Source organism: Chlorocebus sabaeus, chromosome 10, assembly GCF_047675955.1.
Source record: "Chlorocebus sabaeus isolate Y175 chromosome 10, mChlSab1.0.hap1, whole genome shotgun sequence".
Taxonomy (NCBI): domain Eukaryota; kingdom Metazoa; phylum Chordata; class Mammalia; order Primates; family Cercopithecidae; genus Chlorocebus; species Chlorocebus sabaeus.
Window position 1 is genome coordinate 63,942,403 of NC_132913.1, and position 24,996 is coordinate 63,967,398.

Here is a 24,996-nt window from a genome sequence, read left to right on the forward strand (position 1 = left end):
GTGTCAAACATTTAGCCAAGCTGTGAATGCAAAGGAAAAGTTCTTGAAGGACATGAAAAATGCTACTCTAGTGAACACATGAATGATAAGAAAATGAGACAGCCTTATTGCTGATAGGGGAAAGTTTGGGTGGTCTGGGTAGAAGATCAGTTCAGCCACAACATTCCCTTAAGCCAAAGCCTAATTCAGAACAAGGCCTTAACTCTCTTTAATTCTGTGAAGAGCGTGTGTAGTGCATGCTACAGAGAAATCTTTCATGAAAGAGTCAATGGATATGGCAAACCTCATTGCTGTCTTATTTTAAGAAATTGCCACAGCCACCCCGACCTTCAACATCCAGCACCCTGGTTAGTCAGCAGCCATCGACATCAAGGCAAGTCCTTTCAGTGGCAAAAAGATTACAACTCACTGAAGGCTCAGATGATTGTTAGCTTTTTAAATTATTATTATTTTTTATTTTTTTATTTTTTAGTAATAAAGTATTTTTAAATTAAGGTGTGTACATTGTGCTATTAGACATAATGCTATTGCATGCTTAGTAGACCACAGTAGAGTATAAACATAACTTTTATATGTTTGGGAAACCAAAAAATGTGTGCAATTTGTGTTATTGCAGTGGCCTAGTACCCAACCCACAATACTGCCTATGCATGTCTGCATTCCTCTCATCTCCTGTCAGTGCACTTCTCACTCTAACCAGCACCTCTTTCCATTCTTCTTGAACCCTTGCATCAGAATGATACTCTGGTTCTCTTAATTTTCCCTGGAAAAGAGATGCTTTCTCTGTAACTCTACTATGAATCAAATGGAGATAAGGAATAGGTAGGAGCTGCGGCTCTCATTTATTTCGCTGCTATTCCAACGTGCCTCCATTTTTTAACCCTTCTGCCCACTCACTATTTGCTGGTTACAGAGGTTGGACGCACATCTGTCCTGTGCAAACACATGAATACACGTCATATAGTCACTCCCCAGCTCTGCATACTGAGCTCAAAGAATTTCAGAGCTAGAAGGAAGCAATACAATTTTAAGCTCTGAATTTGCAGTTGAAAAATCAAGACCCAGAGAGACTGGATGTATTGCCCAACACCATATAGCTGCTTACTGCAGATCTAAGACTAGAACCCAGGTCATTTATTTCCTAGGATCCTGCTGCTTCCTCCAGAAAGGATGGTCTGAGACGCCAACAGCAGCTGGATGTTCTCATCAGTCCTCCCGGTTCTGTTCTGCTCTGAAGTTGTCAGAGGCATGGAAACATTCTCTGATGAGCCACTGGTTGCCACAGTTGATAGTCTAATATTTAAGAAAAGCCACTATTATGAGGTCTTTCCTGAAACTTAGCATGGTTACTAAATAGACCTGTAGCACTAATATTTACATAGTAACCAGTGGCTTACAGAAGAAAGTATATGCAGACAAAAGTTACTTTGTTATGACACCAATTAATTCTTTCTGTTTCTCATTTTAGTTTTTAAAAATCTCAAAAATGCTCATTTCGTTTCAGTTTTCTTGTCTATAAAATAAAGCAATATGAGATGGTCTCTAAGATCCTTTCAAAACCCTCAAAACGTGGATATCTGCATTTGGGTTTTCTGAAGAGCTAAGATTTGGGTACTTTGCCTTAGTTTTGAATACCTCATAATGAAGCCTTTCTAAAGTATTCTCCCTCACCTGCTGTCATGCACAGTGTAGGCAGAACATTTTGAATCTTTTCTTGGTGGGCCAGGATCAGGTGTATGGGAACACCCATGGGGCTGAATTCTGCACCAGTGGCGATGTCCTCAGGGATTAAAACAATATTCAGACCACTGGCTTTTTGAGTTATTTTATCAGAAGTGATATAATTTCTGAAAAAGCAGAACAACAACAAGAAGATAAGTGAAAAAGGCTCAAAGGCTGCTAATGAGTGGGAAAATTGGCCAGTGGCTAAAAGCCAAGTGCCTTCTTGCAACTAAAATGCCTTCATTATTTTTTCTGCCACTGAAGGAGGTAGAACAGAACATTTATACTTACCACTTGAGCAGCTTTCTGACTGGAAGAAACGTGAAGAGGCAGACACATGTGAGCTTTAAAGGGTAGGGAGCCGTCAGGAGGAGGATGATTGCCTCCAGGGTGAAGAGGCTCCTAGGGGTGAACGGCTTGTTGTCCAGTTATTTTGTTAGCCAGGCTTTGTGACAGCCTGGCTTACTCATGTAGAATGTTTATACATGACATAATTCACAGGACTCTAAGTTCCCAAATATCCTCTGCCATCAACAGTTGATTCTAATCTCTTGTTCTAAGAGCTGCATGACCTCCTCCCAGCACTCCTGATGTCACTTGTGTGAGGAAATGACTTGATATGCTCTCTCCTTAGCAGGGGGTTGGGAGGGGTGGACACTGAGGTCCAGGACAGCAAAAGATTACCCTCTAGTCATATCTCAAATCTGTATCTGTCTGTGACACAGCCAATCCACTCGACCTAGTTATTTTCACAATTTCACGTTAGCTCCAGTTATAGAAGCTTGAAAACATTAAAGATATTCTTTACACTCTAAATAGAAAACAGATATATATAATGCATATTTATATGCAATATATACATATTTAATGTGGGTATCTCTATCTATCTATCTATCTATCTATCTATCTATCTATCTATCTATCTATCTATCTGTCTATCAATCACAGACAAAGGTAGAAGCAGAGATGCAAATCCAAGAAGCCCAGAGACATTATTCTATGTCCTTTTTACTACTTTCCACAAGTAATGATCTACATCTCCATGAGTTTTCCTTGTTTTGGGAGTCTGAACTGTGCTTTTAGAGACCCTCACTCTGAGGAGACTAACTTTAAGTTTTCATTTATATTCATTAACAAGAACATAAAAGCACCCTACCGAGGACATCTGAAAACTAAAGTTGATTGCAGTGCTCCACACCCAGCCCCTGCCTGCTTGGTTGCAATAGTCACTTGTGGTCTAGTTTACTTAATAGCTAGAGAGGTTAGCATCCCCTTTGACAAGGATAGAAGAGACCCTTAGGTCTGACAAATAAAATAAAAAAATAGCTGTAAAACCAGTAAAGATTGTACTAAATGCTGTCTCGTGAAAGAAATAAAAATAAAAAAAGGATATAAAGAAAAGCCGGAGCATTCTAGCCAGTTGTCTAATTCTGGAAAATCATATAACTTCTCTGGGTCTTGTTTTCGGTGTCTATAAAAGGAGCTTGGAATTTTCTATGATTCTAAGCAGCTGGGCATTAAGCTTATCGACGACCACACCTGTGCCACAAATGTGTTTTTGGAATAGTAGTAGGTGCTGAATTTGTCAGAAATTGTTTGAATGAGGAATGGATGGATAGGGTGACTTCTGCCCATCAAGCCAGAAAAAGTGTGTTGACTTTTGTCACTTGAAGGCACCTGATTAGTGTATCAGAGACTAAGCCTGCCCTCTAGCTTTGCCATGGAATCAATCTCACTCTGGGGCATGGTCCAGATCATACCGTGGAAGTAGTAAGGGAGCAGGACTACATTTTTGCCAAGGGGAACACAGAGCAGTGTTATGCTGCCTTCACTGGGAGGAGGAAAATTCCATTGCAGTGAGCAAGACCATCTCTCAATGCACAGGATCCACTCTGAGTCGATTTCCAGGTACCCTCCTTTGTTTGATCAAGTTTGTTAAAGAGCCTCTTCCCTATGATTTGGCTTGCTGGCTAGATCCATCTACAGGGAGAGAGGAAGCTGGAGTATTTTTGTTTCTGTGACAGGTATACCTCATTGCAAATTTTTAAAAAGGAGAGTAGATTGTATTAGCATGGAGAGGGAATTTAAAGGGATAGAACATACTAGAGAAACATTGAAGGGTGGAGGAGTGGCAGAAAATTGGGCCGAAAGGGCATCGCTTTGGAACCCTTAGAGAAATTTCATAGGGCATGGGAATACAAGTTGGAGGTTATTAGTATGTCTATGTTGCTGGCTTGTCCATACAGACTTCGTGCAAATATCAACAGTGGATTTGCTTTATAATTAAGGTGGAATTTTGCAATTCATCTGTAATAAAGAATGTGAGTAGTTTATTAAAGATTGGTTTGTATAGTGAATAGTATTCATTGCAAATAAATAAAAAGCACAGTGGTCACACACAGAATGAGTAATAATCTGTTTAAAAATGGAGCTAGCATGCAATTGCTGAAGACATACCTTGATCGAGCATTATAAAATCTCTTCTTTATGGAAATATCTCTGTATTTATAGATTGACCTACTTCTATATACTTCTAGTTGGACTTGTACTAATGATGAAAGAACTTGAACGTTTCAAAAGTTGAACAGTTTTACAGTGACTTCTGACAAGATACAAAGATTTAGTAGTTAAGGGGGGATATATACTTCTTAAAGGTCATTTTTAAGTGTATTAAAACTGTTAAATAAGTGTGTAGATTGTATCCGTCTCTTAAACCCCAAACTAAAAATCTTCAGGAAGCATAAACACAAATTCCCTCAATCAAAAAAAGGCTGCTTAGCAGACTAAGAAGAATATAATTAAAGAAGCCCATTTTAGGCATATATGCAATTATTTTAAGATATGCTTATAATTTGCATTTAGTAGCCAGATCGGGTTATTAAGCGTACAACGTACCAACCTTAGTAATCACATTAACAGAAATAAAATGTCTACAAACTTTAGAAAGTTGATTAGTAATCTACATTTTGTACTAATTATGGAGGGCACATTATAGGTTATAAATACACAAGATAAAAATCCCAGGTTTCTGAGTGCAAAAAAATAAACTTTCATATATTTTGACAAGCATTGCATGGTCTGAACTATTTATAATACTTTAGAGTGTACTAGCACTTTTTTGGTAATATAAAAAGTAATAGAATCTTAGTAATATGAGGTCCCACTAGAGATATTTGCTATTAAATTGTTGCTGAGTGTGCTGAGGTTTGGGGGAGAATTATCGAGTTTGCAGATTAGCAAAGCAGGTTTTGGCAATGTTTTAAAATTGAATCAGTGATGCTTTAAAATGGGGTATATTTTAAGGATTCACAATAAGAATTTAAAAATAGATGAAAAGATGGGTTTATTATCATCAAGCAGTGTATGTTAATTAGTGTCTTTATGCAAACTAATTTCATGTTTGTCTACAGCTTTAAGTATATACAACAAGCAAAGGGTTAGGGGTGAGGCAGAGTTCAGGAAAGACTAATTGAAAATGAGAAGTGACATTAATTTTAAGTAAGTGCTTTCCCATTTTCTGCTTTCTTTTTATTTTTTTAAAAAATCTTTCCCTTTCTACCATTAGCAGAGCTGCAAGCACAGGATGGCCCAATTTTGTGAAATTAGGCTTTTGCCTGTGTTTCTAATTCAGAATTTGATGTACTTTAAATGTGCCCCCTGAGTGTTGCAGCTGAGAGTCCGCTTCTCTCCTGGGTACTGTAATCTTGGTGGGGTCACTAAAAGGAGGGACATGTCACAGGTAACCTTCTGCCACTGGCTATGGGGAAGCTTTCTTTTGTGTTCTTTCAGATTTGAGTAAAGTTGCCAAACATGATAAAGCTGCTTGATGATGGCAGAATTGTTAAGTCTACTCTCTTAACCGTGTCCACCAGTTTACCAATGAAAAGGTCAGTGGCATGGAAAGAGGAATTCTTTACAGCTGCCAAACAACTGGTTTAATTCACTTGTGTTCCACCCTAGAAGTACTAATGGTGAGGAGATAGCTACTGGAAGGTCAAGAAATAAATCCTAGTAGTTGGGCAGTCATAATTTTCAACAATCATCTTCCATTTATTTTGAAGCAATTATTTCAATCTGAATTAGTTATTAAGTCACATATAAGGTAGGTAGGTAGCTTGTGTGATACAATGATTCAAAGATAATTTGTAATTAATTATCATGAAATACCTTCACTAGAAAAATAAGTCCTATATAAATTGAACTAATTTTTATGGTACTAGTAATATTACTATACCTATTAGAGGTGGGGCCTTTATTCACTATTAAAATTAATGTTACACTAATAACATTAACATTAATAACAGTTAATAACATTAACTTTTGTTACAGGATAATTTTAGATTTGCAAGGATCCTGAGAAGTTATCCAATTTAGCTTTTTACCTTCAGAGAGAATTAAGCTAAAGCTCCACCTCTTCCTTGAAGATGATTCCTTCTGCCCTAAACCTTGGAGAAGCTTTTCTTCCTTTGAATTCTGTGCTGTATCTGTGCTGGACACTTGGAATTTAGCATTGATTACTCCATATTGCAATTTGATGCATGTGTCCTATCTCCTGAACCAAAGTGTCAGACCCTTTCCAATTAAAGACTGGAATTGAACATTTTGGCCCACTTCCTGCATGTCCTAAGGCAGTGGTCTATCGTGGAAGATGTTTGGTATGCACTGAGGAGATTGATCTAAATTTATCTTGGAAATCATGTTAGTCCTTAACAATCTTCTCTTGGTATTTGATCAACAACTTGAATTAGAAAGTATCAGAGATGTTTGGGACATTAGGTATATTCTAATCGAACCCCCGTTTTACAGATCACAAAACTGAGTAAGGGCCAGAGAGCAAAATCAATTGCCTAAGACACATTGCTAGTTAGTCAACAAGAACCTTCTTTTTAGGATGCCATCTGATATTAATACCAATGCGTATGCCCTACATTAGGGTCTAACTTCACAGGTGGACTCTTCTCTCCTTAGATTTGTTCATTTGAATGAATGAATGGTTCCTTATAAATGTCTGAGGTGCCAGACCAATGTTCTTTCTTTGTATATTCATAGATTAGCAGCAGCTTATAATGCTGAAGATACATTCTAATATTAGCCAGTGGCCCTGTAACCTAAATTTACAACATCCAGGTATTCTGTATTCCCTTGAACATGTGATTTTTTTTTCTCCTTTGAATTCTATGTTTTTTGGATTGCTCATGGTGGAAGGTTTGGGACATAAATCATCATCATTTGCTACTGATCCAATTTGGGAAAACTAGGTCAGTGAATTGTACATCTGTATTAGTTGGTGTGGAAGGACCATTTTAAGCATTCTCAGACATGTAGCTAAGCAAGTCTGGGGCTCTCTGACATTACATAATTTCTCTGCTAAACCAAAGATCTCATTGAGTTTGCTGTTCAGCCATGTCTTATGTTGGATTAGGGGTATATTTGTTCAAAGCTCAGTTTCATCATTTGTCCAGCTTCACAGGAGTTCCCCAGATAGGGAGGCTACCTTCCAGGCTTGGCTGGTTTTTCGTACATTGCTGGGAGAGTTTTCAGTGAATGAATACAATGTAGAGTTTTCATTTGTCACAGATGTTATCTCATTTCTAATTTTTGTTCAAATTATTTTAAGGAAAAGCACCACCCAGTTTCTGTGACCAACTTTTAAAAAAAGATGAAAAGATTTTCTCAGCATGAATAATAGCAACAAGCACATGACGGTCTAAGCTTTTGAACTCTCAGACAGCTGGAGTGCCCAGAATCGGAGTGATTTTCTTTCACGACTGGAGTGCACTGTGAGAGTGTGATCAGAGTAGAGTGTGTGATCTTAAACAGTCCTTGTGTCATGTGGGGAGTTTCCATTCCTTGACTAAATAGACTTTCTGGGTTGAAATTAGTGTCTCATCATGACAAACAGGACCATGTGTAGGGAGTTTGGCAGAGGCCTTTCCTGTCATTCGAAACGTGCCCTTGGTTTTACTTCCCCTAACCCCAGCGCCTTGGAATGCTGTTTGAATCTGGGGATCAAGTGATTCTAAAGTCTCTCCGAGAAAGGAGAATTCAATGAAGCATTCAGCAGCAAAAACTTGGTTAAAAGTACAGCCTGTGTCAGCACAGGAATGGACTGGAAACAGACTGTGAAAACCTCACCTGTGATCAGTATCACACCCAGACAATTAGAGACATCAGGAGGAGATGGTCTGTGTTTTCACTGCCTTGTTGCAGGCACATGAGAGTGACCGGAGGTCACTGTGACTTGTAGTTGTAGACCCCATTTACTTTGCGGAGAGCAGGCTGAGAGGCTAAGTTCTGTGGTCCGTTGATTATTTTACCGTGGCTTTTCATAACCTGGCAGTTTCCAAAAATAGTTTGAGGACTAACAGAATTGTTAACTCCCTCCCAACCCACTCCCACAATGAAGTGAACACAACCAGTCTCTTTTTTCCTTTGTTTCATACGAGAAGGGAAATTTTTATACTGTAATATGAGAAGACTATAATCGAAAAATAAAATATTTCTTAAGAAAATCCCCTCATTTTGCTCTGGACCTGTGAAAATGTTTGCACAGATCTGCCTTTGGGAAATCACTTCTCTAGGGTGAGCAACATTATGAAATTCCCTCTGTATGGCCGTAGCATAGCTTTGTTCCTGGCTCAGGCTAACTTTCTTTGTGCCTGATGCTTTTTAAAAAATTCTGGTTGAATGTCACTTAGTACTGGCTGAAACCTTGTTCAGTAGTTTTGGTAGATGCTGCTGGTATTATCATAATTCATTTATTCCACTCGCTTATTTAACAAACATAGCCAGACCCAGGCTATATACTGAAGATATAAAAACAAAATGAACTCACTATTCTCAAGGAGCTTGAAACTCCTTTTCAAGAATCTGTTATTTAAACATTTTAAAAAATCTCTTTTTGTGCCATGAGGGCTTTTATAGAACACAAGCAGAAATTGTGAAATGGGTATTTATCTATAGATCCTAAGTAAAGGTTTATTGGAGAAGAATTCTCTCTCTACTTCTTTTTTTTTCTCTGTACTATTCAAAGAAACCTTGTTTCTGATAGATTAAGGTAGAAGTTAACTAGATAAAATTCTGACAATGAAATTTAAATTACAGGATCCATGTGATTTTGGGGCATAAAAAACCAAGGAACATTTAGAATGCGCCCAGCCCATGGAATCTATTCCTTTGATCTACTCAGCTCACCAAGATGATTGTTCAGCCCTCCCCCACTTTCTCTCAAAATATCTCAACCACTAACAGCAGCAACAATAAATAAAAAGGAAAGGAGGAAAGAAGAAAAATCTCCTTAGGTGCAGAAATTATTTTAATTTGCTTTCTGCAATGATGAAATTAAGAAAACACCAAATAGCTACATTACTTTGCATTGGGTAAACCTCCAGGCATCAATTGCTGGGTAACATTTCTTGCAGCTGATGAGGCTAAGAAACTAGTTTTGCTTTGAATAGATTAGTGTGTATTCAGAATCCTACTCAGTGAAATCCAGTTGTTTGTAAGCTTAAAATTGAAAGGGCGCCGGGCGCGGTGGCTCAAGCCTGTAATCCCAGCACTTTGGGAGGCCGAGACGGGCGGATCACGAGGTCTGGAGATCGAGACCATCCTGGCTAACACAGTGAAACCCCGTCTCTACTAAAAAAATACAAAAAACTAGCCGGGCGAGGTGGCGGGCGCCTGTAGTCCCAGTTACTTGGGAGGCTGAGGCAGGAGAATGGCGTGAACCCAGGAGGCGGAGCTTGCAGTGAGCTGAGATCCGGCCACTGCACTCCAGCCTGGGCGACAGAGCCAGACTCCGTCTCAACAACAACAACAACAACAACAACAACAACAACAACAATTGAAAGGCTTTGTATGTATTTTTTTGAAATCAGGACCCATTTCAAAGGCATATTTCTCACTGGATAAATTGCTGGTTCACAGTTCCAAACCAAAATCAAAGGGGTCTTCAGGCAACTTTGACACTGTCAAGTACCTGGAACTGTATTGCTATGTGATGAGCACTAAGTAAATGTTTGCTTAATGAATGAATGCATGGATTCAATTAATGATCATATCAGCTAGCATTTGTATATTGCTTTATAAGTTGTAAAGTGATTTCACATTTATATTCACTATAACACTTTGAATAAAGAAAAGATTAACTTCATATGTTGGATTCTGCTTTAAAGCTTTAAAGCCACTGATACATCCTTGGCTTACATGAATATTAATTATTTAATTAATAAAGTAAAAATAAGCTAGGGATTAAAACAGTGGTTTAAAAGATTATGCTACTATTATTTTTATACAGTGTGGGGCAGAGTTGATCCTTAAACCAGAATTCCACCTCCAATTAATGTTTACTGTTGTGTGGTTGTGGTGTGTGTGTGTGTGTGTGTGTATACATAGGCGTGTATACTCTAGCTTTTCTATTCTCCCCAGAAATGTAACCAAAATATCTAGAGAGAAACAATCAAATATTTATACCAGAGCTTTGGTGCAAATAGCTAAGATAGCAGCCACTGACCCAGCTGGACAGTAGCCTTTTATTTTTTCCTTATTTGGAGTCATGGCCTTGACCCGGCTGAATGTCAGTAAAAGTAGTGTTGGGCAATGCTCCCAGATAATTCATCTAAGGACCCCAAAGCTGGCCATTCCATGCAAGTCTCCTTCTTTGCAAAGGCTGTAGATCACAGAAAGGCTTCCTTGAGAAATGAGAGGCAAAACAAATCAAATCAAAGCACAAAACAGATAGCAACCCACTTCGGGTTCCTGGACACACCAGCTCTCAATTTTGTTTCAAGAGCTCAGACGTCAGTCCTGATCATAAATTGCTGTAAATTCTGAGATTTCTAATAGAAAACAGTGGTTTGGCTACCTTAGCTAAGTATTACCTGAGGCTTGGTGAATGTTGAGTTAATAGTAAATTACTGAATTCCTTGTTTTTGTTGTTGCTCTTGTTGTTTGTTTGTTTTCTTAGATAGCTTTATTTGTTAAATATACAGTAAAATGGTGTTATAATAAATTCACAGAGAGATTACCAAAAAAAAAGTTCCTGCATAAATTGCCAGGTATAGTGAGTCATGCCTGTAATCCCAACACTTTGGGAAGCTGAGGTAGGAGGATTGCATGAGCCCAGGAGTTCAAGACCAACCTGAGCAACATAGTGAGACTCTGTTTCAAAAAATTTAAAAAAAAATAGCTGGGCATCGTGGTGCCCATGTAGTCCCAGCTACTAAAGAGGCTGAGGCCTATCCAAAAAACAGGCATAAGTTCTTGAAAAGATGCGTTCCTATCCTCAAATTCCTCAAATTCGCTGAGTTCACAATCCTGAAGTATCCCCAGGCCACAGTCAAGCTCCTCAGGATCTTATTGTCTAAAATTAAATGCAAAGGAGACTAAAAAGAAAAGATTGAAAGAGAATTAGAAGCCAGGCGGTAGTCAGCGAAAAAACACTTGGACTTCCTAGAGACCTTTGTTTATCAAGATGCTCATGAAAATTGCCAAGAGAGCCATTTTAAAGCTCGTATCAAGAGGGATTGTGATTTAGTAGGAGCAATGTATAGAAGCAGGGGAGTTGGGTTTCAGGTTCCTGTTCTGCTGCCTAATAACTGAGTACCATTAAACAAATCACTTAATCCCTTTGAGCCTCAGTTTCCTTGTATGGAAATAGGTATGCTCATACGACAGACATCACAGTTTTTGTGAAGACAAAGATGAAATAATTACAGGAAAAGTCTTTATAAAGTGATGTCAAAAGAGGTGCTATTACCAGTGGTAATATTTTTATAACAGTATTTTTTATTATAAAAATAATTTTCATTGCAGAAAAGTTTTACAATTATGTGAGTTGTAATGTGCTGACCACACAACTGAAGGATTCTGCAGTATCTGCAGATCCTTAAATGTCAGAGCATCTGCCTGATGTTACTGGGATTTGCTGCCATGCCTGTTTAGAAACTCTGCTTTGGAGCTCTGGGTCACTACAGACTGCTCATAATGCTTACATTCCAGGGGCCACTTAAAGAGATTCTGCCGAAAGATTCCTTAGAAGTAACCCTACCAGCAAAATTCCAGATGCCTGTAAAATCTATGGCACAGCCTGTGTGCTGGAAAGAGACCACTGGGATAGAAATCAGGGGACAGAGCCTTAGTCTCAATCCTCTGTTAACTCTTCATGGTCCTGAACCTCAGTTTTTTCATCTGCAAAACGACCAGTTTGAACTAGATATTCTTTGAAGTAGATTCCAGGTACAGCGTTTATAAGTCTTTGCTCATTGTGTTGTTTCAGTGGGCTCTTCAAGCACCAACAGGGGCCAGTCAGGAAGATAGGACCTGCCTGATGTCAACTCAGGGCACGTCCCACAATATTTCCAGATGCCTTCAGGAATATGGAGCACCACTGTCACCCTGTGTCACCTGTAAGATGGGAGAAGGGAACCCAGTCAATAAAGATAAGGAGGGCCGGGCATGGTGGCTCACGCCTGTAATCCCAGCACTTTGAGGGGCCGAGGTGGGCAGATCACGGGGTCAGGAGTTCAAGACCAGCCTGGCCAAAATGGTGAAACACCATCTCTACTAAAAATACAAAAATTAGCTGGGTGTGGTGACATGCGCCTGTAGTCCCAGCTATCGGGAGGCTGAGGCAGGAGGATCACTTGAACCTGGGAGGTGGAGATTGCAGTGAGCCGAGATCGCACCATTGCACTCCAGTGTGGGCAACAAGAGCAAAACTCTGTCTCAAAAAAAAAAAAAAAAAAAAAAAAAAAAAAAAAAATTATGAGGAAACTGTTGCCCAGTTTCAAATGTCTCCATTTTTCTCATTTCCCTGGATGGATGGGAAAAAACCCATAAATATGTCTAGGAAGCCAGAAATATGAATTGGTTACAGATTATTTTCTCTAAGAGGATAATAATTAGATAGATTGAGTGTAAAAGATAGGACTAAATGGGCGGTGGTACCATAGAGAAACATCTGTTGGGAAGGACCAGAATTGCTTTTGTGTCTAATGGGAACAGAAATATGTTTCAAGGCATTTGAATGTGCTTCAGACAATAGGTTTCAACCTATATGAAGCCCTTGGAGTGTTCTGGAATGAGAAGTTCTTCAATGGAGTGTCTAAATGCTAACATACAGATTTAATGTTGGGGTTCTTCAACTCACAGCCAGTACCAGCCTTGACACTGATTAAAACAAACGTTTATAGGGGATTTGAACTTTCTAGTATTTGCCCAGTCAGGGCAATTTATTGAAATTTTGGGTCAGCTTTTGTAATAACACAATAAAGAATAAAATCTTTTCCTCTTAAACTTGTCATCAAGAGTATTTGCTCTCAGGATGTTGTGTGAAATATTAAAATGTGATCCATTATTAAAATAAAATGGTTTTGCTTTCACTTTACTGTGAGAACAGTATATATCAAGCTCTGAAAGACTTGAGTACTAAAAAACAAGTGGTGATTAAAAATGAATTCTTAAAAGCATAAGAAATCTAAAAAGTGGATTTCTTTAGAACATAATGAAATATAGGTTGAAAAGGTAACTTACCAAAGTGACACTGCTCTTATTACTGGAAGAGTCTTCCTGGGTGAATCAGTAATATATGATTTAAAAAAGATTAAAGGGAGGCTGATGTACTGACGTTAAATTCCACACAAATATTCTGGTTATTGAATAGTAATTTATTGTAGTTTTACTGGAAATTTTCTCCTCTTAGTTCTTAAAAGGTTTTCCAGGCTCAATTAGCACCTTTACTCCTAATAATCAATATTGATTTTACTGTATTCATTTTAGATTTTAAAAATTTTGCCTAAAACTCAAATCTTAACTATTTTTAAAGTAACATTTCATTAAAAAAAAAAAAATCAGGCTTACCGGGTAGGCCTTCATTGCCATCCAAAAAATGATACATTTTCATTTACTTGAGGTGGGCTCTTAAATTCAGAAACGTAGTTACAGTTCTGGGTAATATGAGCTCTCTTTGGATTCAGAACTGTTGACAAGATGTTAATCGAGAATATGTGCATCATTTTCCAGTATCTTCTTAAAATTGAGTAATTATTTTTAATAATACTGCAGATTTTGTTCTTAACCTGCCTATTCATCTCTGTACTTCAGTATAATCAGTGTGTCTAGGAGCTGGTTATGTTGGTTTCACAGGGCACATTGCCTGATGGGGGACCATGGAGGTGGCCCCCAGTGTGTTATGATATGTTCTCATGGGGAGAGTGAGGGACAGTCAAGGGCAATTCCTGTTCATTCAGTGTGCTGTGAAGTGAGCTGGAATTACCCGCTTTTCTATATTACTTGCTTTTTCCCTCAATTGACAAGCTTTCTCTGACAACATGGGACCCGTTGTGTCTGGAAAATAAATGCTTCACCCAAACCCTTCCATTAACTCCTGTAAATTGTTTTGTGTAAATGTTTCCTGTGATTTTTCATGCAGCATTCAATTGCATCTTCTTTTGAAATGTAAAAGATCAGTTTTGTGGTTGTTTTTAGCATTCACTAGTAGAAAATTAAAAAGATTTCTAAGGACTACCTTTTCCAGTCACACATTTTACAAACATTTGAGCTACTACCTTGGGTTGGCCAGGAAATATCTGCTGCCACATTAGCGATGTGATAATGGGCTTCACATATCACCTGGACATTAATAGAATGAACTCACTTACTGCTCCTGAAAGCAGCTTTGTTCTCAGCGGGTGTCCTGAAGGCACTGAATGAGCACAGTGGACCTTCTATCACAGAGGTGAAAGTCAGAAATAACCTAAACCCATCTTTACCTCTGGGGGGTGTGTGTGTGTGTGTGTGTATGTGTGTGTGTGTGTGTGTTTCGTCTTTATTTAACGGGTCCACTGATATTTGATGGAAATGACCAAAATTCAGCTAGTTGCATAAGGTATTTCTGGGTCTCCAATCTGTTCTGATCTGTGACATGCAAAACTTCTAATGACTGGGGACCCCTAACTCAGCTGCAATAGCCCATCAAAGGTGCAACTTTATTCTCTCATAACAGCTTTGTAATGTGATCAGCAGACATATCTGCTAACTTTTCCCTGAGCTGTGCAGATGTGGCCGTAAAAGAGGCACTATGCCATTGTGTATTTCCTACTTTCCTTCAAAAATGAATTTGCTTTTTGATTGTGGCAGAACGGCTGCCATATACATTTTCCGTATAATTGTTTCCATATAAATTAAGTGCTCATCCACTTAAAGCCCAATCTATGAAAATTGGGAAATACAAAATAAGAATGATTGAGAATTATTATTAGCTTTATAGAAATGCCCTTTGCTTTGCAAAGGTATTTGCCATAGAATTCTATAAATAAAAGGCATCTTTTATGCATTTATGTCATTCTTCAATTAATCAAAATTAGTATTATTCTGATAGATACCTGTTACACAAATTAAAACATAGACATTATTAAATAGTTAGCCTTGTGATTTGTGTGTGTGTGTGTGTGGTTTTAAGGAGTGGAGAGTTTAATAGGCAAGAAAGATGGGCGAAGGCAGAAGATAGAAGCTCCCCCATTCAGAGACAGAGGGAGGGGGGCTCCAAAGCCCAGAGAGGGAACCCCGACTTTTTCTGGTTTTTGGAAAAGGTGTGCTGTATGATAGATTTATTTAAAACTTGGACACACCTTTTAACTTAAAAAAAATCAGGCTTTGAATTATTTTTTACAAAAATAAAATGTAAGGTTGCTAAATTTTAGTTTTGAGTTTTTAACCTATTTCTCCTCTGAGGAATATGGGCTCGTGACTAGCATACATTCTTCATATCACATTCAAAGTCGAATCTGGTTTTTCTGGCAATCACATGGATAGGTGTAAATAGATAAATAGTCACCGCACTCCATTGACTGCCATGGCTCATTTTTCATCTTTTGAAATAAAAGCCCAGGAGAATTTTTGTCAGGATAAATTGGAGATTATAAAAAAGGTTTTGTTTTGAAGTAGCTACTTTGAGCATGGCAGATTCGTGAGAAATTTTCTTTTGCCTTTGATGCCTTTTAAGATCTAGAAGGCTCTCTACAAAATTAGAATTTTGGTTACAGAAAGAGTGTTCATCTAATCCTAAATTGAAGAACTGCTTTTGAGCCAGGGCTGGAGTGTTTTGGCTTTTGTAATTTCAGATATATTATCAAGTTTAACACTAAACTTAAACATTATAAATTAGTTGACTTTTCCCTTAATTAGCCACAGCTATGTTCCCATAGAAAAGCTGAAAATATGAAGTTACATTTTCCTCTAAAGGAGTCTAATTACATTATTATCTGGAATAATACCTCCTTAACGATTCTTTGAACAGTACTGCCTATGTTTTCTTCCACTATGCAGACTTTTCATAAATAACAGTCTACATCAAGACAAACAGTACATTCAGCAAGCTGGAGAAAGCAAATGAACCAACCCTCTGTATTCAAAACAAGCTTCTGGACCCCTTTAATGTGGAATTCACAATAGATGTATACATTGTTCATTGGAGTATTTTAATATTTTTTCATACAATGCTATCCATCAAAACTCCAAAGAAGGCAAATTACTCACAAGGAAGAATATGAAGAAGCCCAGAAATACTGAGCTATGTACGATGACATCATGAGGCTAAAATATGCCACAAATACAATAATACTACTAATTACTAACAAAGAAAATACAATCACCAGATCAGTGGTCGTATTAAAAATGGGCTTTCTTATTTAAGGCCAAAAAAAAAAAAAAAAAAAAAAAAGACCCTATCCATTCTGATCTATCTTCCTTATTCAAAACAAAACAATGCTTCTAGAAAATCCCTCTAGACATTTTAAATCCTACATAAGATATCCTGGAATAAAAGAGCATTACATGGACTTCTGGATGGCACAGCTACAGAATTATTATCCATTGCACTGTAAGGAATGACTTCCCCTCCAGTCCAGGGTTCATTTTTTCCCCCCATAATCAATGTTTAACTCATCATAACAGCTTAGTGAGGCCAGATGTGTCAGTTTTACTTTTCCAAAGGAATTCTGTTCCGGGAATTACACTGAACATGGTGACATGCATTGCTTTTTAGTACAAGTTTCCTTATTCCCGAAATTCAACTTTATTCTATATTTATTCATTTCTTTAAGGACTACTTGAGTTCACTAAAAATTAAATAAATAAAAATGCTTATACGTGCTACATGCCATGGACCTGTGGGCATAAATAACACGATGTGAATGCAGATACACATCCTTTTCCCATTTGTTTCCATTCTCAGTGCCAACTTTGGTTCAATAAACAATGACTTTCAACTTGGTATGAAGGAAGCATCTAGTACGTAATGCACAGAGCTGTGCCCCTCCAAAGAATGAAACCCTTCAGAATGGCTAAAGGTGAGAATAGAACCGAAGCTGTTGAGAGCAGAATACAAAACAAGAGCAGTCGCAAATTCACCTGAGGTGACGGCACAACTGTGGCTGAGTCAGGGAAATATTCTCAAGCACAGTTTTGTGATCACTTTTACACACATGACCGGTAATCAGTCTAGACGATATTTATGAAATGAGCATTGAAATGGTCACAGAACTGAGCAAGAACTGAGATCGGCTGATTCATTCCTTATGGCATATGTTCCTCAGCTTCTCCAGCAAGAAAATGGAAGCATTAATTCTTTCCACATTTCTCAAAAGCATGTTTCAAGGATTAAAGAATTCAAGGTGGCAAAGGATCAAATGACCGTTTATGTAGCACTCTTCCTAACCAGCAGGGCATCATGTAGTACACTGGAAGAGTTTATTTATTGAATCCCCAACCGAATTGGCCTCGGAGAGTTAATACAACATCCATGGTGACAAATTTACTCACTACAAATGAATTGCATTAGTTCCATTATTTGTAAAGCACTTTACCATCTGGGAAGAAAGTTGTAGTATAAATTCCATTCTTTTCAGTATCTTGGCTAAGGAGGTTCCAAAGAAACTAACTCAACATTTTATAAGCCAGAAAAGTGAGGTTTTTTTCTTCTATTAATTTGCTAAATGTTCTCTGCCCTGCGGTTTTAACACAGGAAAGATGGCAGGTGACAGAGGGCGTGGGCAAAGGAAAAGAGGTGGTTTTGCAAATTTGGAGTTGATTCTGGCTTAAAGCAGGGGTGCCGAGTTAATAATCAGAAGAATCATTTAGTTGAGACTTACCTCCAGAGCAGAGAGCATCTCAAAATTTTAGCAGATTCAGCATAGTCTCGGAGTTCCAAAATCTTAGGTTCCTTTCCTCAAAGCATTTCCACAGAGACAATATTATGTAATGTCAGGTACCTATACTTGGAATTCCAGTGATCTGAGTTTGAGCCACAGTGCCATCATTGTTCACTGTTTGACTTTGGCCAAATTAATTTTACCTCTCTGAGCCTCAGTCACATTCCCTTTAGAATGGGAATAAGAATGTTACCATGTTAGAGGGTTATGGTAAGATAAAATACAATAACGCACATAAGGCTTCTAGCATGGTACTTGTACATTGTAAACCCTCACCAAGTGTTCACTCTTATTGCTGTCATCAAAAGTGTGACCCCCAAGTGTCTGCTTCACTAGAAACAGTGCCTTGAGTGGTCTGGGAGAGTCCAGTAGACAATAATTCAACTCCCTGACATGTAAATAGTGGAGTATTGATACTTTTGTTGGCTCCTATTGACACATCCTGCCCATTAATTTTGAGCACTAACCTGTACCCATTCATCCATTCATTCAGAGAGCACTGAGTTAGAGCCTCTGTGGGCAGGTCCTGTGCTAGTCCATTGAAAAAGGGAAAGGAGATCCCGTCTTTTGGAAATGTGAAAATACGTAGAATTACTTTTAAAACAACATGAAGCACATTTGTGCATACAGATGAGCTAGTAATGATTTGATTGTTTGATCACAGCTAATACTTATTGAGATCTCATCAAAGGCTAGAGCCACTGTGCTAAGAGCTTTATGTAAATTATGCCATTTGATCCTTACAAGGATCCTGAAAGACCTAAAAGATGCTATTATTATTCTAAACTTCAAACCCAAGAATTCTAACTCCGGAGTCCGTATTCTTGACTACTACTCTAAACTGCCATCCTAAGACAATATAGATTGCTAACCCAATCAGTATTGGGTTAATCTAGTACTCAATTAACCTAATACTGATTGAGTTAATCAGTACAATGCTTCTAGAAAATCCCTCTAGACATTTTAAATCCTACATAAGATATCCTGGAATAAAAGAGCATTACATGGACTTCTGGATGGCACAGCTACAGAATTATTATCCATTGCACTGTAAGGATGACTTCCCCTCCAGTTCAGGGTTCATTTTTTTGCCCCATAATCAATGTTATTGAGTACTAGTTGGGTTAACTGAGTATTTTTCTAGTATAGCTTTTTTAGTATAGCCTGTCCTCCTTGAAGACTTAGACCTTATACTTTGCCACCATGCTGTATTGATCAAACACAGTTGCAACTGCATTTATTAGCAGCTATAACCCTGTACATTTTTATCTGCAATTTCCAGTGAATAGAGAGGCATTGTATGTTTTGTTATTTAGATCTCATGTTTCACCAACAAGACCACAAGGTTCTCGTTTATGTGATCCTAACTGGGAGGTCACTACTCTCCCCATTTTGCTGCTAAAGAAGTTGAGCCTTGGATAGAACCACTCCACTGATGAGTAAAATCAAGTATAGCTTGAACTCAGGTCTTTGACCCAAATAAATTATGAAATCATAGTTCATCTTTTAAAATTGGAGTAATGCATTTTATGCAACCAAAGCAAAAGTGACTTTAAATTTGATGACTGCTGGAACCATTGCATCATCCCTCTGTAGCCAGCTCATTTCTTGTTCATTCAGTCAAGATCACTGAGCTCCTCCCAAGTATAAGCATTGTCAGGAAGGCAGAAATAAATCAGACACAGAGCCTGAGTGCAAAGAACTTATTTGAAAGAGGAAATGAGAATCTTCAATTAAAGACAAAATAAATAAATATATAGTAGAGGCCATAAAAGAGAAATCGAAGTTCAGGGGATGAAGGGAGTCTTTGCAGCTAGCTGACTTGCAGGCCCTGTCAAAGTGGTAGCTGTCTTAAGAGGGGAGGGCATTCATGTCAAAGAAGTAATAAGCTGGTTTACTCAAATAAGGAACTGATTAGGTAACTAGGGGGAAGGAGAAGCTAAAAAGTGCAATTTGGCACAAAAATGAGCATTGTTGTCTATTAATTTTATCTTTTCTACCAGTTGTTTTGTTTTCACAGATACAGTATGAAATATTTTTTGGGCTCAAATGAAAGGTTTCACACACCAGATGAAAGCATATAAAGTTCATATTTTCAGTTTTTTCATATTTGGCATTTCATTTATTTTAAAGCTCTTTCATGCTGTTCACCTACTGCATTGAAAACAACTCTGTAACACACTTATGCACTTCCCCTTTAAGAAAAGATTCCAGGCCTGTTTTTCAGATGGTCATTCAGTGATACAAACCTGTAGGACTGAGATAAATTGCTCCTGGAAACATTTTCCTCTTGGAAAATCACAGATGAGACTAAATGAGACATTTTATATATATAGTAGCAAACAGTCATAGGTACATTTCATTTTGAAAGTCCCATCTGTCTTGTAACCCAAACAGGTTTTGACACTGCAGAGTGATTGCAGTACTTCAGGACGTGTGAAACACTAGGGATATTCAGAACAGGATGCCAAAATCTTGGTACATTTTTATCATTTGGATATTTTTTTAAAAAAGCAACGATATAATTAAAACTATAATTGTATCTCTTGATCTATGTGATCACTGTATTTTGCAACGTATAGCTTGAATACCCCAGCCCTGCGTTTAAGTACAACTGCAGTTTTTACAACAAAAGAGAACCAGCAAGTCTTTTGCCAGTATTAGGATTTTAATTGATATCATTATAGCTAAAAGTTTGAACATGATGGGAATAATGACTCTGGTGTTTTTCAGCACCTTATTATTCATTTTACATCTTTCTGTCAGCTATGTGCTCAAGTCCACAGTGTCTGTAATATTTAAATTAATAATGCAAATTTAACTATTGCCATTAAAGCAAAGAGCTAATTAGGTCCCTGCTTGCTGACTGGCAGTATGATGCAATGAGTAAAATGATTTGAGTTGATAGCTAACATTGCCAGGAAAATGTGAATTGAGTTCGCTTGAGATTAAACAACCTCTAAGATTCCAAAGGAGGGGAAAATAAAAAGTGACTCATCCCATTTTTCTAAATAAAAAAATCCATGAAGAGACACAAATAGCTCATCAAGCAACTGAGAGCAAGGTTTCTGAGATGTTGTGCAATTATTTTTTGCCTTTCATTTAATGGCGTTTCTTCCAAACACTCTGTGGAGAGGCAGTTTTTCTCAGGCATCAGTTAGAATGTGTGCCTTCTTCCCTAGTTTTCACATTCTAAGCCAGCAAGGCAAGGCAAGCAAACTGAACTTTGTCTGTTTTATAAACACCTCTTCTTCTAACTAAGCCGTAACAGGAGGGAAAGAGAGAAGGAGGAGGAGGAAGAGAGGAAGGGAAAGAAAAAGCGAGCAAGCTGAATGGCATTTCTGTCTGCCATTATTCTCATTTCAGGAAAACAACCCCAAAATAGATTAGATAGAAGACATGGAGAGAAAAATAATGCTTATTTCAAATTCAGGTAGGGAAAATCTGTCTGGGAATTTCTAGAAGCAGAAAAATAGTGCAAAAGACATAAGGACATCTTCCATTTAACAGAGTAAAACTTTCGATGATTGTCAGAAACAAAGTAGAGGCTTTCTTATACTGGAAGCAGTATGGGCTTGCTTGCTGCTACACACTGGCTCAGGGGTAGTTGCTTCTAGAACATGGAGCAGCCCAACCGCTCCTCTCTTGGCTGTTACAAAACTAATGGGCTGTTTGAACATCTAAGAGGAAGCCAGGTTCATCAGGTAGTCCCACCTGAAAGGTACAATAGAGCAATAATTGGGTATAAGACAGAAAAAGGCAATTTGGCTCAACATGCTTTTTAAAAATAAGTTTGGGCCCCGGGCGCGGTGGCTCAAGCCTGTAATCCCAGCACTTTGGGAGGCCGAGGCGGGTGGATCACGAGGTCAGGAGATCGAGACCATCCTGGCTAACCCGGTGAAACTCCGTCTCTACTAAAAATACAAAAAAGGTAGCTGGGCGAGGTGGCAGGCGCCTGTAGTCCCAGCTACTGGGGAGGCTGAGGCAGGGGAATGGCGTGAACCCAGGAGGTGGAGCTTGCAGTGAGTCGAGATTGCACCACTGCACTCCAGCCTGAGGGACAGAGCAAGACTCCATCTCAAAAAAATAAATAAATAAATAAAATAAGTTTGGAATGTAATAAAAGGTGAACATTTTATTCATTGAGTGATAATTTCATATATCGTGTGAAAAGACTCCATTTGTAAAGAATGATGCTCTTACTCTAAGGAAACTGCTTATTTAATTGGATTTCTAAAACCTAACACTATTAAATATTTGCCTCATTTAATTTCATCAAATGACAGTTCATATATCTGTGCTAATGAATTCATTTGTTAAGATTATGTTCTCATAGCAAATTTACTCATGTTCTATTTTCTAAAACCTCCTTCCCTTTCTACTACTTCCAAAGTATCACAATGTGACTCTTCAAGGATAAGTCAATTCTAGTTGTCCATCATGGCAGAAGGCTCTCCTATGGCAAATAGTGAAGAATTCCATGTACTAAAAGCATTGCTCACCTTTATCTCCAGCTTGACAAGGAACTGGCGTTCACATGACAGGAGAGGAATATTAATTACTGAACGGCTATGCTGCCGAAGTTGTTGATCATACTATTCTTCTGGAACTTGGCTACATGGCATCAGTGGTTTCTGGTTCAGACCAAAATTTACTTTTAAATTTTTTAAAAATTGGATTATTTAGCATTGCTAGAGGCAATGTGGCACAGTGGTTTGTAAAAATACCAGCTGCTATGTATTGCGATGTTACTATAGCTTCACACACATGATGTCATCTGATCTTCAGGATAGCCTCATGACTGGCTTTGAAGTCAGACAGATCATTTGTATTGCTTTGAATTTAGCTTCCTTATCAGTAAAATGAGGTAATAATATCGCATAAGTTTTTTTAAAAGATAAAATAAAATCATATGTGTAAATTGACTAATAGCATAGCCCATATTCTCAATAAACAATACATATTCTACTCATTTATCAGGAAGCATAAAGTTGTCATCCCCGCACTACTGGGGCTTGGTAGCTACACTAAAAAAGCCACCTATTCATTGTGCCTATGTTTGAGCAAAGTTGCCTGGCCATTTTGAATATATCCTCTTTCAAAAGAAGGCTGTATCAGGAAAACCATTAAGGTTCTTTCAAACCTACCTCCCAGGTTAAACTGCTGTAGAATCCTTCTGAAGGTTCCCAATGAAACTGCAGAATTGAATTGCTACTGTTTCATTATTTTGATGTATCAATATTAATTTAACCACAACTCTATCCATAGATATTTAGGTTGCTGTCAATTTTTAAATACTTTAAATAGTATCACGGTGGATATATTTATGTTCATATTTTTTCCTACATTCTTGACGATTTCCTTGGAAATGATCTTCGGAAATAAGGTAGATGACTGGGTTGAAAAATGTGAGCATTTTTTAAGGGTCTTGATATATATTGCCAAATTGCTTTTCCATTTACAATGCATTGTGTGAATATAGTTTCACCAAACTTCTGCCTAGGCTTGAGTCCTTTTCTCTTACAGAAACTCTCCAATTCAAAAATATTTGCTAAAATATAGCACTAGATTGAATGATGTAAGTACTTGTTAGAGGATACAAAATGAGATATGTGCCCAAATGCGCAAGCATCTTTGGAGGTTGGTAGACGAGGAAGAATTGCCATGTTGGACTCAGAGCCTATAGGTCAGAGTGAAGAATAAATCAAAACCAGGCTGCCTCACAGGAGTCACAAGAATAGTAGCCAACATTTATTGAGGTCTTCCTATAATAACCAGGTCAGTGTTTAGCTCTTTACATGGGTTATTGAATTTTCCCCAAACTCTCATTTTACAGCTGACAAAGCTTTACTATTATTTGGAAGTGAACATCTGAAAGCAAATTTTTCAAGGGGAAGGAATAGTCTGAAATAATCAGCCCAATTTTCCTGTTTTTCATCCAGATTAACAATCACAGTATCTTCTCCCAAAGCCTTGTAGGGGGAGAGTGATCTCCTATGGGGAGAAACAAAGAAGAAAGGGAGGAAGAAGAAAGGCAGTTGAACTGGTCTCTTTCCAGAAGCTTTCAGAGGTGTCATGCCGCCTTTGGTCTTGACCCTCTAGGCCAGCAGTCCCCTTGAAGCTTTGTGGGATGCAAACAGCCCATGCTCTGCAGGCTGTCACAGGCCACGATAGGAGTTCATGCCAATAGAATGGCCTTTCAAGAAGCATTTCTCCATCTCGGAAACACAAACACACATACATTCCTGTCCATATCAGACACATGGGCTTTCCAGTTCACCTTTTCTTTCCTGAACAAGCATATCTATCATGGTCAATGTACAAGAAATGCCCTTTTTGTGCAGTTCCCCTTTGTCCCTCTTTTCATGCCTTAAGCCGTCAAAAGAGCACAAAACTCAGTGACATTTTGTAGGATTTACCTCTGAGACTCTGGTGTCACAAACACAGCTGGGAGTATTGAATGTGTCCTCATACCAACTAGTGTCCTGAGGGTCTTTCCATTGATTTTACTTCTGAGTCCACAAGAAGACCCAGTGTGCTTACTGTGACTCAGTACTGAGATGTCATTATCCTAGGACAGTTCATATAAAGGGAAGAAATGGGAAATTCAGGGAAAAAAAGACAGTATAGGTCAGATTTAAAAGTACAACTGTGAGGTAGAATGAGCTGAACTATCTTACCTGCTGTACTTCAGAATAAAACCTTAGTCCTGTCCCCTTAAAATACTATGCTGAGAAGTCTCCACTGCTCTTGGGATAAAGACCAAGCTCCTCTATGTGGCACACACAGCCCTTCAGGATCCTGCCTCATCCCCCAGTGGCCACTACTTGCCCTTAACTAGATACACTCCAGTCTCCCCGATTCATTTTCAGTGCTAGGATTGTGTAACTCTCTTGCCTCAAGGACTCTGTACCTACTGATTCCTCTGCCTTTAGGGACTTTCTCCTTGCTCCTCCCTGGCTTGACTACCTGAAGTGCCATCTCTTCCAGGAAGCATTCCCTGACCACTCAAGACCTGGCTACATACCTCTCTTCTGTGCTCCTAAAAATGCCTACATATTCTGTT

At 38.3% G+C, this 24,996-nt stretch overlaps 1 non-coding gene across 1 annotated transcript; it reads left to right on the forward strand.

Moving 5' to 3' along the window:
• The first annotated feature begins 2,962 nt into the window (after nt 1-2,962).
• LOC119625533 (U6atac minor spliceosomal RNA) lies at nt 2,963-3,084 on the forward strand. The gene has a single exon (XR_005241725.2). It is a non-coding gene; the product is annotated as a U6atac minor spliceosomal RNA (small nuclear RNA).
• Nucleotides 3,085-24,996: the final 21,912 nt, after the last annotated feature.